This window comes from Schistocerca americana, chromosome 1, assembly GCF_021461395.2.
Source record: "Schistocerca americana isolate TAMUIC-IGC-003095 chromosome 1, iqSchAmer2.1, whole genome shotgun sequence".
Taxonomy (NCBI): domain Eukaryota; kingdom Metazoa; phylum Arthropoda; class Insecta; order Orthoptera; family Acrididae; genus Schistocerca; species Schistocerca americana.
The window spans coordinates 754,889,059-754,902,248 of NC_060119.1; the positions used below are offsets into that span (position 1 = coordinate 754,889,059).

At 38.8% G+C, this 13,190-nt stretch overlaps 1 protein-coding gene across 4 annotated transcripts in view; it reads right to left on the reverse strand.

Moving 5' to 3' along the window:
* The window catches only part of LOC124611375 (ATP-binding cassette sub-family C member 5-like), a 515,589-nt gene that overhangs the window by 276,888 nt on the left and 225,511 nt on the right, over window positions 1–13,190 (reverse strand). The window lies entirely within an intron of this gene.

Consider the following 13,190-nt stretch of genomic DNA (forward strand, 5'->3'; position numbering starts at 1 on the left):
ACTCAGACCGTCTATAACCTCCCCTCCACCACCAGCTTTTCTGAACTGTGTAGGAGGGAGCTATCCTTATGATACATTCCCTGCTTCCAAAATTATCTCAACCTTATCCTACAGTAACCTACCATCCCAACACCTTCCACCCAATAGTTTCCACCTATTCTGTCCTATCACCTCATCTCTTTTCTCATCTCCTAAACCACATTCTGTGCCACCTTCTGCCAATGCACCACCTGCCATATCCCCTTCTCTGCTCCTCTTGTTTTCTGTTTCCCATTTTTTCCCCATGTCACACCTCCTGTTGCTGCACCTGGCAGTCTTAACTGGATGCCATCTAGCCCTGCATGTTCCACCAGATAGTGCCCTTCTCTCCCCCTCCCCCTACCCTGCCCTGCTCTATATTGCTATTCATGTAACAATTGCACTGTAGTTGGAACTGCAGTGATAGTGGTCATGTGTATATGTGTTGTGCTTGCTTGTGTGAATGTACGTGTGTTTTCTTTGCTGGAGAAGGCTTTGGCCAAAAGTTATAAAGTGTAATTACCCTTTCATTGTGCCTGTATGCAACACACAGGGTCATCTTTATATGGTGAGTAGCAATATATCCTTTTACCTATATTGTTGACATTCCAGCCTTGATTTTCCATTGTTTAACTTCAAATACAAACAGAAATCAAAGCTGAGAGAGGGAGATTGAATGTAGTCATGTATTAATCACTTTATGGGTGGAAAATATTGCTTAAAGGAGTCATGTATATGGTCAACAAGTTGTCGTATTTTCCACTGGGAAAGTGTGTTGTAATTGTAAAATACTCATCCTATATTATAACAAGAGATCACAATTACAAGCCACAGAATATGCAAATAACTAATGACCATACTGCCTAGAATTTTTCTGAATTAAAACTACACATCATTTACAGTATCATTCACAGAGCTGAAGGTCTCTTGTTGGCAACTCAGTACAAAGGGAAGCCTTTTTCTTCTCTTTTTTGTAAGCAGGTAAGAAACTTGTTATCTTTCTTTGCTTGACATTCAACACCATTAATCAATTATGTCATTGATGCATAACATCATACACAAAAATACAGACTTGTGATTTATTTTAAATGTACCCTTTAGCATAACATTAAAAAACAACATAATTATTCATTTACAATTGACGATGATAGTATAGAAGACTTCGTGAATGTAACTACACACATTTTCTGTACCCTTACACATGCTGTCCCACGTAAAAGGGTAAGCATATCATTGTTAGGTAATCTAATTCAAACATAAACTATTACATTAGTATTTTTTCAATTGGTATATTTGAACATAATCCAGATTTCTATTTTTTCAATAATCAATCATTCATCTACTTTGATCATTATCCTCTCTCTTCTTGTTTCTTTTCAAAGTCACGTAACTACATAGGCTTAAAAAAAAAAAAAAAAGAGTTTTGTTACGTGAATCAGTTTTGTCAATGAAATAATTTTTTCAAATTAATGATACGAATATAATAGAGGGAAACATTCCACGTGGGAAAAATATATCTAAACACACAGATGATGTGACTTACCGAACGAATAGGGTCGATAGACACACAAACAAACACAAACATACACACAAAATTCAAGCTTTCGCAAAAAACTGTTGCCTCATCAGGAAAGAGGGAAGGAGAGGGAAAGACGAAAGGATGTGGGTTTTAAGGGAGAGGGTAAGGAGTCATTCCAATCCCGGGAGCGGAAAGACTTACCTTAGCGGGAAAAAAGGGGTATACACTCGCACTCACACACATATCCATCCGCATGTACACAGACACAAGCAAACATGTGTGTTTAGATATAAACAATTTTTTCATATACACAAGAAAAATCAGTTTCAGTTACACGTTTTGTCTATTCGTTTATTGTTATACTTCCTTCATTACTGGAACTTAACACTTTGGAGACCAAATGTGAGCAGAACTCAGGCCACTACTTCGTGTTAAAAAGGCTGCACTCAAGGATAAATCAGGCCTTTTCTCGATGCATGAGCCACCTGTCGCTTGGAAACGACTCATTTCCTGTGGGAACAATGTATATACATCTTGTGACCTGCTCCTTGACTGGTATTGCCTCCTGTTGTGAATTTCTAGAATTATTTTGAAACAAATATTAGCAGATGCAACAGCTGCTGTCATGAATGGCAGAGCCAATATGATCACATTGAAGTAATACCATCGGTGCACTCGTCAGATTTCAGAGTTTGCTGTAATTCTGCTGCAAACACATGACATTTGTTAAGCAAGCAAGAAATTTTGGAAGCTCAAAAGGACAAAATTGCTCAATAATTCACCTCGCACTTTGTCCTCGGAAGGTAATTATACTTTCTGCCATCATTATCTTAAAATTTGTAATCTATAAATGAACTAAAGAAAATATGAAAAAGAAATTTCAAAGCTTGGCCCTTTTAATATGTATTAGTCTTGAAGATACATCAATTACTAATGTACCAGTAGTGCTTTAAATAATGGCATAAACAGCCAGTCTCCATTCTCTTAAAGAATACCAATGCAACTAGATTCTAATCTGAGATACCTGGCAAATTTGAACTATATAATATCATAGCATGTTTATGGTGTTCTTACTATGTACATCACTCCCTTTATTATTCTTTCCAGAATAAATTTAAAAAAATGAAAAGTTCCCTTTTTGGTGTTAGCACATTAGAATGCTTTGTTCAGAAGCTACTTGGTCTCTGTTCTAAAGCAGCCAATCATGCCACTCAGCACAACATTCTTGAGTTCAATGGCTGCTTCATAACTCGTGCCATCTGGATCCTTCCCTCCAATACCAAATTTTCCGTACTATGTACATGGGAGTTATCCTTGCAATATATCCTTTGCTCCCATAATCCCTCTGGGCATGACTTCCACCATCCTATAGTCCTCCCACTCTGTATCCAAAAGTTTACACAACTTCTATCCTGTCATTTCCTCTGAATTCTGCCTCACTTCAAGCTACTACCTACCCATACAGAACTGTATCTCCCACCACCCATGTCTTTCCCCCTCTGTCCATCCCCCCTGACACTTGACACAATGCCCAACCGACTACACCTGGCAAGCTGCAACCCTGGCATTGTATGTCCAGACAGCACAATGTAGGTGCACACTCTAGCTCACCAAAGGATTTTTTTCTGAAAGCTAGCAAAGTATTATTTTCTTTTGTGTGCTTCTTGACAACTCAATGCCTCTGCTATTCAGTCTGTGGCCTCCTTCACCTCTAAAAAAATTTTCATCCTGAGAGAACATTCCTACATATCAAAACAAATTATAAAGTACACAACATTATTTTCAATAGAGTCTTCATTCATGATTTATTCTTAGGTTATGGTAACCAGATTTCCAAAGTCAAACCATGAGACACAAATTAGAAGCTGAAATGAATCTAAAATTTGTGGAAACTTTTGATAATACTTCATCTGCATGGCAAATTTGTATCACAACACCTGGTTTATGCTATAACTACACAAATCATTGCACTATTTTGTCAGTCACACTATAAAAACAGCTTGCATTACTAATCAAGTAAATATGTCATTGTTTTGTTGTTATCAAATGCAACACAAGATATCACTTTAATTTAATTAGGTCTTTGACTACGATCAACAATATTGTAACTTACATATGAGGTCATGCTAAAAAGTAACGCCACTAAATTTTTTATGTGAAAACCCTTAAAGTTTTTTAAATGAAACAACCATTACTAATATTCATCTTTATTCTTCATGTCTCCATATTTGCAACCCTCTGCTGATAGAGGGCTCTGAACTGCAGTGTGTAAAAAGGTGCTGTGTAATGCAACTGTGTCAGTGTGAAAAACAATGTGTTATACTTGAGTTTAGAACTCCAAGAGTTCATCCACACATGGGAGCACTGTCTCATTGAGCAGGACAATGCCACACCACTCATGACTGCTGCAATAACTGTCACAATCTGACACCTTGGATTCATCATCATCGATCGATCTCCAAGCCTCATTCGATTTTCATCTGTTTCCAAAACTCAAGGAACACCTTTAAGGCCTTCACTTTGATGATGATGAAGCAGTGCAAGCAGAGTTGAGGTTATAACTCTATCCACAAAATCACCCATTCTACAGTGACACTGTCAACAAACTGCCCTCTTGTTGAGAGAAATGTGTTCATCACCAGGGTGACTATATTGAGAAATAAATACACAGACATAAAGAATAAAGATGTACAATGTTAATAATGTTTGTTTTATTTACAAAGCTTTAAGAGTTTTCACATAAAAAATTTGGAGGCATTGGTTTGCAGATCACCCTCTTAGTTTACCTATTTCTCACTCTCAATTGGCCTGGGAGTTTTGTTGTGCGTTGTTTCTAGAAAACCTTTTTTGTTATATTTTACAGATGAACTTACGTTATTCAAGAGTTTGATATTTTCAAGTAGAGGTATCCTGAAAATGAGTCTAAGTTATAATTATTTTCTTAAAAGTTTTGAAATTAAACCTATTCTTTTCATCAGCCCATAAAGCATTTATTCACATTAATGCATTGCACAGCATCATAATGACCTATTGTGAACTGAAAAAGTAGTTTTACACAACATGCAAAATAATCTCTGACTTTGCTATTTTAATATTGCCAGTAAATACACACTTTCTTTTTGGCAGTCCTGTGAAAAGTTTTAAATCCATACCACATCAACTAATGTGCCTCGTGATTCTAAAGGTCTAAAACCACACTTCTAAATGTGGTGACCTGAAGCAACAGGAAGTGGAAGTGACAAACTATTCTTCAAGTGAAAACATTACATAGTACCAACCATAAACTTCAAAATTTGTGCCTCATTCATTTTGATGTAATCAAAGCGGGTGTTTTTTATTTTACAATGTGCAACTTAAAACACACTGTTCCAAAACACACACACACACACACACACACACACACACATACAAACGACTACAGTCCCTGACAGCTGGAGCCAGACTCAGCGAATCTGTCTCCGGCTGTCGGAGACTGTGGTCATGAGTGTATGAGTTGCATTTGCATGAATGTGTGCTTGTGTATATGTTGTCTGTTTCTGACAAAGGCCTTGTTGGCTGAAAGCTAACTTTCCAACTTCCCCAACAATATGTTATCATAACTTTAGTAGTAACACAGTGTAGCGGAGATGGAAAATTCAAAGTGTTGAAAGATAATTTTTCTGTAGTTACAGAATGTAGTAAGTTCTCAGCAATAACAGACGATAAAAAATCTCAACAGTGTCAGGAACTGGCACATTCTTAGTAATAACAGGTGACCATAAGTTCTCTGAAGCAAGAGAAGGTAACAATTTATCAGTAGCAAGTGATGATACTAATCAGTCAAAAGCAACTGATGGTCATAATGAGTTACTATTATCAGAAAACAGTAGCTTACCGATTAAATGTTCATTATGAATTTTTTCTGCACTACCTGAGTATACCACAACAGCTGGTAATATCTCCAACTGATGTTCGATTTCATTGGCATACACTTTAACAGTTTTTACATTCTTAGCTATAATATATTCCAAAGTACATTCTGTACCTGTTATTTGTTCTTCATTTACTGAGTTAATAGCATCATAATGTTCAACATTGTTGTCAGTATTATGTTCCACTAAATATAAAATACAAATAATCACTGAAATCTTATAGCTTCTATTTTCCCGTGTAGAACACATTGTCTAGTCTGTCTGTGCTTTCTCTTAATTGAAAACTTATCTCACCCTCCAATTTATCAGCCTTTGAAACTCTGTTACCCATTTGAGCAAATTTCTTGTTCATTTCTCATTTTATCTCTGTTGATTGGCTTCAAATTGCCTGAATAATTGCTTCTAAAATTATGCCTCCTTGTATGAGAGCCATTATGTCAATCACTTAACAAGGACATGAATATAATAAGGAAACATTCCACGCGGGAAAAATATATCTAAAAACAAAGATGATGTGACTTACCATACGAAAGCGCAGGCAGGTCAATAGAAACACAAACAAACACATACATACACACAAAATTCTAGCTTTCGCAACCAATGGTTGCTTCGTCAGGAAAGAGGGAAGGAGAGGGAAAGATGAAAGGATGTGGGTTTTAAGGGAGAGGGTAAGGAGTCATTCCAATCCCGGGAGCGGAAAGACTTACCTTAGGGGGAAAAAAGGAGAGGTATACACTCGCACACACACACACACACACACACACACACACACACACACACACATATCCATCCGCACATACACAGACACAAGCAGACATTTGTAAAGGCAAAGAGTTTGGGCAGAGATGTCAGTCGAGGCGGAAGTAAAGAGGCAAAGATGCCTTTACAAATGTCTGCTTGTGTCCGTGTATGTGCGGATGGATATGTGTGTGTGTATGCGAGTGTATACCTGTCCTTTTTTCCCCCTAAGGTAAGTCTTTCCGCTCCCAGGATTGGAATGACACCTTACCCTCTCCCCTAAAACCCACATCCTTTCGTCTTTCCCTCTCCTTCCCTCTTTCCTGATGAGGCAACCATTGGTTGCGAAAGCTAGAATTTTGTGTGTATGTATGTGTTTGTTTGTGTTTCTATCGAACTGCCAGCGCTTTCGTATGGTAAGTCACATCATCTTTGTTTTTAAATATACTTAACAAGGACAAATGTACAAACCCACATAATTAGTGTTGTAAAAAATCAATTAGAAATTATTTAGTTTTCTATCAGGTGTGGCTTTTGGTAATGAATATCTCTATTACTTTTCTTTCTAGATTGAACTGTGTTTGACAAATTGACTTTGTAACTGAGTATTCATGTAATTGCTACACTCTATTAACTGATAAATTCAACTGTAATTGATAAATCACTTGAAGTACAAATAAGTTATAGGAATCCAGTTGGATGACAGTTTCAACATCTATCAATATGATGGCAGGTGAAAATTCTGTCATTTTCAAGGCACAAACGCAGCAAGAAGGCATCGTGCAAGGGAATTTAAAAACACAGTTTGCAGAGCATATCTGGAAAGACAACACACACACACACACACACACGTGTGTGTGTGTGTGTGTGTGTGTGTGTGTGTAAACACTAGTGCCACCACACAACCAAAGATGACCAACTTCAGAAGTTCCAAGTGAAGTAGCATAAATGCTGTCCTCTGTTTAGTGACAAGGGAGAGAACAGAATTTAAACTTAAACCCCTTCTCTATTTAAACGCCACCTGCTAATTTAATTTCACCTGTTTTACTTAATAACATTATCCTCATAGCTGGAAGTTCATGCCAGAATCGTCGTGTTGTTATATTTCATAAGATGATTGGTGCCAAGGCAATGTTCTGCAACGGCAGATGTGTTTGGCTACTGTAAGTTTGTGTGACAATTATGCCCAGTGCACTGATTCTCCACTTTCCTGAAGGTCTGATCAATATATGAAATGCTATAACTGCTATAACTGCAAGGAATACAGACCCACCAACCTTACACAAACCAAGATTACCCTTTAGGGATCTTAAAAGAACCATATCCTTAAATAGTGGTCAAAAAACACATTTTACATCATATTTCCTCAAAATATGACCAATTCTCTGGATAAGCAAAAAAAAAAAAAAAAAACTATAGACTAAGGTGTCACCTCAGTAATATCATCACTCACCAGGTGCACAGTCAGTTGATAGCGTAAAACATGTCTGATCCATCTTACACTATAATCATTCTGGAAAAATGTGACTTTCAGATGGGCTAACTAAGCAGCCAAACTTTCTGGGTCTAAGATGACATGAGCCCTGTGAGCCAAGGTATGAAGTAGTGAGCCAAGGTATGAAGCACCCCTCCACACTGAGCTAGATCAAGAAACAGCATGTACCAACATACAATTGGCCTTCCTCCTGCCCAACACATCAACAAAGGGAAGACAGCCATCCTTTCACACCTCCAATCATGAAACAAATACTTAGGTGGACTGAACTCAGATGTTCTAAAAAGCCATTTAAATTCTCATTCCCATGCCCAACCAACAAAAGTATTGTCTACATATCTGAAAAAAACATGCAGCCTCCAATGCTGTCAACTCCAATACACATTACTTAAAGTCTTCCATAAGTAAATTGGCAATATCAGGTGACAATGAGCTTCCCATCACAGCTCCATCCATGTGTTTATAGTACTGGTCATTGAATAAAAAGTAAATGGAAGTCAACACATGATGAAATACATTCATTAATACAACAACAAACCTAAACTCAATTAACTGTAATGAATCAGACAGAGGAATGTCAGTGCACATCAAAACTTACTAAACCACCACTCGTTCAAACACAGTCCCTCTAATCAAAATAAGAAATCTGCCGAGTTCTTAATGTGATGTCCATGATCTACTAGTGGGCTCAACAGGTAGCAAGGTGTTTTGCTACACAATATGTTGTAGCCACCAATTTTACTGATAATAGGCCTGAGAGGAATAGCACTCTTGTGGATCTTTGGAAGGTCATATGATCTAGTTGGGACACCACAGTAATAATTATTGTGGTTTATAAGCTCCTGTGACAAGGAACTTTTCTTCAGGAGACTGTTAGTTTTTCTCTCAACACCTTTTGTAGGGTCAGCACCAATTACACGATACACTGCATCTTCTGAACATAATCACACTTGTCCAACACCCCTGTAGCATTGCCCTTGTCTGCTAGTGAAATAAAGATATCCGGACCCACTGTGACTAAATATAAAGCAGCCCTCTCAGCTGCTGTTATATTATTCTCTGATGAACATGTCCCAGTCAACACATGACATGGTACCCTTCTAAACTTATCTATAGCATATGGAGATATTTTTAAACAGGCCATTCAATAGAACTTATAAAATCAATGACTGGTAAAAGCTTGGGTGTCAGCGCAAAACATAAGCTTATCCCCAGCAATGATGAGGCCATGTAATGACAAGTTTTCTCCATGAAATTGATCACAGAATGTCAAGATATAGTATTAGACTGTGAGCCACAGATACATTCAAACTTCTCCAAATGCCAGGTAGTTAGAGAATGAAATTTCCAGTCAGACTGTGGACATGTAGCACCATCCAGTCAATCCCAAGAAAATACCGGTTATTAAATGAATCCACAATAATTCCTTGGAAACAAAATCTAGCTGTTGGTGATGAACAGGCTGTTTTTAAACTAGCTCTTGATTCTGTAAAGGAGGGAAGCATGTCATATGTTGATTGGGGCACGTTCATCCAAGAGTAATATAGCAGCAGCTGAGAGGGCTGCACTCTTAGATTCCTGCCTAACCACACTGCAGGATATTGTGACTTATGTGAAAGAAATGGTCAAATATTTGTGACGAGAAATAGTATAAATATCATTGCTAGTAGTTCCACTTGCAGCAATTTTATCTTTCATTATATAATCTGACTGAAGTCACGTAACTGAAGAAATTCATTACTGAGAGAACGCTCTGTTGTAGGTAGATAACTTTGAATATTGCAGAATATATCTGTGATACATGAATAAGAAGGTCCTTGAATGTATTACAAAATCAAAAACAAAAATATTAGTGTGTACCAACATACGAACCTACTTCCTTAAGCCCTGTAACTGCACGTCTCTAACCACATGACCACAGAGATGGCAAACAACGTTGAATATTACTACTGTTAACCCAATCACAGCTGATGTGTCATTACTTGGCATTTAACTATAACAAATAATACCTAAAGTGAAGTGTTTGAGATAAATCTTCAATGCATCATCACTTTTAAACAGTGTACTATAATAAAAAGCAAGTTATAATACAGAAACAATGAAATACAATGAATTCAGTATGGTATCTCAAAAGCAGTGAGTGTGAGACATCAAGTGACTGATTTCTGGTTTCAACATCAGCCACACGCTGTGGCACTACCTAATTTTAGTCACTCATGAAAAATACATATTAGCTGATCTCTCCACAGAAAAGCCTGTTGTATAGTTGTCTCCATCAGAGTCATATTATCAATGGTAGAGTGACACCTACTGAACCCATACTGCTAGCGAACAAGGAACTGCCTGGAATCTAAGGTCCACACTAAGTGGTTCAAATGTTCAAATGTGTGTGAAATCTTATGAGACTTAACCGCTAAGGTCATCAGTCCCTAAGCTTACACCTTACTTAACCTAAATTATCCTAAGGACAAACACACACACCCATGCCCGAGGGAGGATTCGAACCTCCGCCGGGACCAGCCACACAGTCCATGACTGCAGCGCCTTAGACCGCTCAGCTAATCCCGCGCGGCACTAAGTGGTGATTGATCATCCACTCCAAGGTCTTCCTTACCCAGCTAGTGAGGGCAACACTTGGGCTCATAAACCTTTCCTAGGTTTGAGGAGGGGGATTAAAACAGAATCTTTCCATGATTCATGGAATTGTCCTGCTTCAAAACTGAAATTAAAAGATTTAGGAGAATTCTTTAGACATTTCCATTGAGCTGCTACATCACGCTGTAACAAATGTTGTCCTGACCTGGTGACATATCACATACCACAGACAGTGCAACACAAGTTCCCACACTGAGAAAGAGCTATTGTAAACTTCATTGTTGGTTGAACTGAAGTCAACACCACCCCTCTCAGTGACTGCGTGTTGTTGACAGAAAACTGGGTCCCATTAAGTGGTAGCTGTTATATGAGCGAAATGTTCACCCATTGCCTGGGCAGAGTCTCTTTTGTTAGTCTGGAGAATATCATTCAAAACAGCAGTAACTGTGCACCTTGTATCTTTGCCTGGAACCCTCATGATGATTTCCTGTGAATTCAAAAATGAAATGGTTAATAGGGTTCAGGAATACCTGCCATGAGCTTCTCTCCATCTCTTTCTAACACAGCAACATTTTGCTCTCACAGCCCAAAAGGTTGTGAGATTTTCAGCTGATGGCTTGTGTTTGGACCTACACAGTGCTCCTGATTGTGGAACAACATTCTGGACTCCGTCAAGGCACAGGTTGTCTTCTTAGAATTCCTGCGGACTTAGGAATGGATGCATCAGCAGCTTGGTGGATCATAGTGGTGATGTGATGCACCCGTTCCTAGACATTCTATGTTTGAATGATGCTATACAACATCCAGTTTGAATAACTGAGCACCCATCTTGGACTTATTTTGGGGTCTGCACTATCTCCAGAAGGAGTATCCACATTAGAAAATGACTGGAAACTAGACCATTGCCGTGCAGGATTAGCCGAGCGGTCTAAGGCGCTGCAGTCATGGACTGTGCGGCTGGTCCCAGTGGAGGTTCAAGTCCTCCCTCGGACATGGTTGTGTGTGTTTGTCCTTAGGATAGTTTAGGTTAAGTAGTGTGTAAGCTTAGGGACTGATGACCTTAGCAGTTAAGTCCCATACGATTTCACACACATTTGAACATTTTGTAGACCTTGACCACTTCCCACAGAGAAGTGTGTGTGAGAGCAGTTGAGCATAATGAAAGATTGACTGCAGAAAAAGACTCTGTAGCAGTGCTAAAGTGTGGCTCAGGTCCATATTCAAAACATGCTAATCTTCTGGTAACAAGAGACTCTCAGCAACTTGGCCCCAGGGGCAGGGGGTAGAACCACCTCAGAGCACACTGTGTGCATTAAAATCATCACAGATAGAAAAGGCCAGGGGAGTTGCATGAAAAACTGGATATGAGTCTCCTGGTCACTTTGTTTTTGTGGGCACAGATGGAAGGAATATACAATAATGAAGGGTTGCACATGTACTGCAATAGCAACTGCTTATAGGCTGGTGTTGACACAGAGAGCTCAGGGGTGGCATGTATAATAAACAAAGATGGCTATCTCCTTTACTTCTCTTCCCACCTTAGGTTTTCCTTTCTATGCAGGTAATAACATCTTGGCACAGGGGTGTCTGATAGTTTGAAACATGTTTCTTGTATACAAGACCACAAAGGTCTTCCCTTTGCTAGTTTTGTTACTTTCGTCGTCCATATTTTTCTGTCGAGATGGGGATTTTTCAACAGACAAGGACTTGTTGGAAGGACTCGTTAGTTGCCTCATACAGTTTTCAATTGTCTGCAGTGTGTCCTGCATCAGGTTCACCATACAAGACTAGCACAGCATGATCTGATGGCTTTGGGCTTCTTCACTTCAGTCTGAACATGTTAACCACAACTTTCTCCTTAGACAGAGAAGAGACTTTGTCATTGTGGACACACCCCTCAACTTTGATCTGTGCCTGTAGGGTCTGATTTGGAGCTTGAGGAAATCATTTGTCTGTAGGCCTTGCTGGTTCCATGGGGGAAATAAGATCTTTTATGGCAAACCCTTCACTGCAAGAGAACTTGCATATGCACATGTCTGTGGCAGCTTCTGTTGACATAATCTGCACTGAGGAGACCTTTTTCTGGAACGTTATTTTGACCACTGTAGCAAATGAATTTTCTCAGGCTGGTGGTTTCTGAGTTACATGTACCTTTTCTTAAATTCTATATATGGTACTCACCCTGTGTTTTTAATCTCCTGAATCATCATTTCATACAGGAAAATGTGCCATTCGAGGGTCTAAACAGCATGGTTGTGTTGCAATTCACACAGAACAGGAAAGCTGAAGAACTGTCTTTGAGGGCAGTTTGGTCACATTTGCCACAAACTGCCCTTCCATTGTATGTTGTGGTGATGAGTCCATAGTGCTAACACTTCAACAACACATTGGGTTTGAGACACATGATCTAACTTCCGAGTGGATAAATCCTGCTTGAATGTGCTTAGGCAACACTGGAGAACTGATGGTCAGAACAAAGATATCGGTCTTTTCTGATTAATTCTTGATTCACTTCAGTTAGTTCTTTTCATATGTCATCCCGGCACCTACCCACTCTTCATTCAGATCCTCTACATCTATGTCCATCAGGTCGCTGCATGTTACAACCACCTAGCTAGAATTAAGGATATTGTGTAATACAGAAACAATATGGTACAACTCAAGATTTTTTGCCTTCTGTAGGGGTTTTGTTTCATGTGATGTGGCACTTTCCACCAATAGTATGACATTCCTCAAAGGTCTGATAGAGTTCAGTGTGGCTGCCACACATTCTAATTGTTTATTTATGTAGAAAGGTGACACATTTTCTGAGTTTATTTCCTGTGTCTTAAAAACCAAAAACATATTCTGGACACAATAAGTATCCTATTACTCATTGACTGTCACTTTTGAGCTGAATCTCTCAGTGGGCTAT